We start from the raw sequence: 2,169 nt of genomic DNA, 5'->3' as shown, positions 1-2,169 counted from the left end.
AAGAATGTGACAGTGGAGATGGGGGAAAAAATAAAGAGATTTGAAATATATTTGGGGGTTATAATCAAAAAGAGACACTGATAGGTTGACTCTAGAAGATGAAGGAAAAGAAGGAATCAAGGAGGACTCCTAGGTCTAAGGTGCTGGGTGCGGGTGCCCTTTGTTGAAAGGAGGAAGGTTGGGAAAGAAAATGGTTTAGTCCAGGAAAAATCAAGACTTCTGTCTTAAACACATTTAGTTTGCGATGACTAGATGCCAATATATATCCAAGGGGACATCTTGAGTAGTCAGTAAGCATTTGGGCCTCATGGGAGAAGTTAACACCAGAGATATAAATATAAGTATGTAGGCATCATATACAACTGTGGGACTAGATGAAATCACTTAGGGAGAGAAGGTAAATGAAGATGAAACAGTACAGGATGGATCCTGGGAGGACTCCAATATTCAGAGAGGGAATAAGAAAGAAGGAGTCATTGAGAAAAGACTGAGAATGAGTAACCGAAAAGGTAAGAAAAACCCCAGGGGAATCTGGTGTCAAGGAAACTAAAGAAGGATGTGTTTCATGACAAGGGTATTTTTAATGGCGTGGAGAGGATGAGATCCAGATTGAAGAGCGTGAAGAGTGAATAGGAGGTGAAGACGTGGATAGATAGAGAGTAGATAATTTTTAGAGAAATGTTGCTTTGAAGGGTGGCAGAGACATGAAGCACTAAAAGGACTGTGTGGTCATTAGAGATTTTTCATAATGTGAGAAAAGAAATTGGTGGTGCAGAGAGAGAACAGCAGAAATTAGGTCTTCAAGAAGGTAGCAGAAGAGTATGTATATAGTATACATAAACATACATATATATGTGTATATATACATATATGTGTGTGTATATATACCTATGTATGTATAGCATTATGTATTTTTTTCTTCCATGTTAAAAAGAAGAAAGACAAATGGATATATGTAAAGTTGGGTTTCTATGTTAGGTTGTGGGAACGTAAGGAATGTGTATCTCTGATTGCTTCCATTTCTTTTTCAGTGGCTGTCAGACAGTGTCATCAGACGAGAATGAGGGATTGCAGAGAGCATGTAGGATATTTTAGGTGAGAAGACATGAAGGAAATTGTTTTTAAGAAAACAGAAAAAGGAGTCACTAGGGAAATCTCGCAATGCTGAGTGTAAGCTTTGCTTCATTTGTTCACTGCTCTATCTCTGGCTCTAAGCACACGAGTATTCCATAAAAAACCTGTTGGGTGAAAAAATAAACAAGTAAATGAAGGAATGAATAAACTAGGAGAAGAGAAGGTGAACATTTGAGTTATATCAGGGTGGATTTTGCCACACTAGTACGATGGGGGAAGCAGGAGCAACGTGGTCGAGAGGCAGTGAGCACAGTAATGGATCTTTATATCAGGTGGGTATCTAAACTGGGTAAAGGTAAAAGAAAATGATGGTTTATTTGGTTAGTGAATTGGTGTTTTGAAGGAAAAGTGCTTCTGTAAATATAATACATCAAATGAGCTAAAACATAGGAGAGGGTGGGCAGAAGGATGACTAAATTAAGATTTTGGAGATGATGCAGGTGCTGTGACAGAAAGGTCACAGAGGACTCCATCAATGAAATCGGGTGAGAAAATTATTATTACAAGCAAGAAGGTCTAGGAGCTATGAGGCCAGGCTGGGGAACAGGTCATCCATGTGGTTATTAAAAGTTTGCAAATCGTTATGAGTGGGAGGGGAGAAGGCAAACAATGGGGCAGGAGTGGCAGAGAACCAGAAGTATCGGGCAGCAAAAGCAGATGGCTTATCCTTCACAGCACGACCTTCGGGAAAGCCAGAAAGCAATGGTGTAAAGGTGGCAGTGGAGAGCAAGCGGAACGTATTCCCCGCCTCTTGGTCCTGAGTTGGGTAAAATTAGAGGGGAAAAAAAATCTCTACTTGAAAGGATAGCAGGGCAAGTGTCCTCAAGGAGGCCAGTGTTTGGTTAAAGTAAGGAGGCCAGGAGAACACTCAGAGGAAAGACTGCCACTGCAGGAAACATTGCTGTCACCTCTTTGGAGCTCCAGACACCCAGTCAAAGGGTATGGGGGAGGGGTGGGTAACTGTTAAATCAGAGATGAGTAGAGCTGAATGGGAATGAAAATCTTGGACCAATGGCGGACGGGGCCCCTTAGACT

At 41.2% G+C, this 2,169-nt stretch overlaps 1 long non-coding RNA gene across 1 annotated transcript in view; it reads left to right on the top strand.

Moving 5' to 3' along the window:
* The first annotated feature begins 317 nt into the window (after positions 1-317).
* The window catches only part of LOC132597573 (uncharacterized), a 12,903-nt gene continuing 11,051 nt past the window's right edge, over positions 318-2,169 (top strand). The window contains exons 1-2 of the long non-coding RNA XR_009564475.1: positions 318-509; positions 1,032-1,095. This is a non-coding gene — a long non-coding RNA (uncharacterized lncRNA). The remainder of the gene's footprint in view (positions 510-1,031; positions 1,096-2,169) is intronic.

Source organism: Globicephala melas, chromosome 7 (genome assembly GCF_963455315.2).
Source record: "Globicephala melas chromosome 7, mGloMel1.2, whole genome shotgun sequence".
Taxonomy (NCBI): Eukaryota; Metazoa; Chordata; class Mammalia; order Artiodactyla; family Delphinidae; genus Globicephala; species Globicephala melas.
Note: the sequence above shows the minus strand (reverse complement) of the source record. Positions and strands in the feature narration are given on the sequence as shown.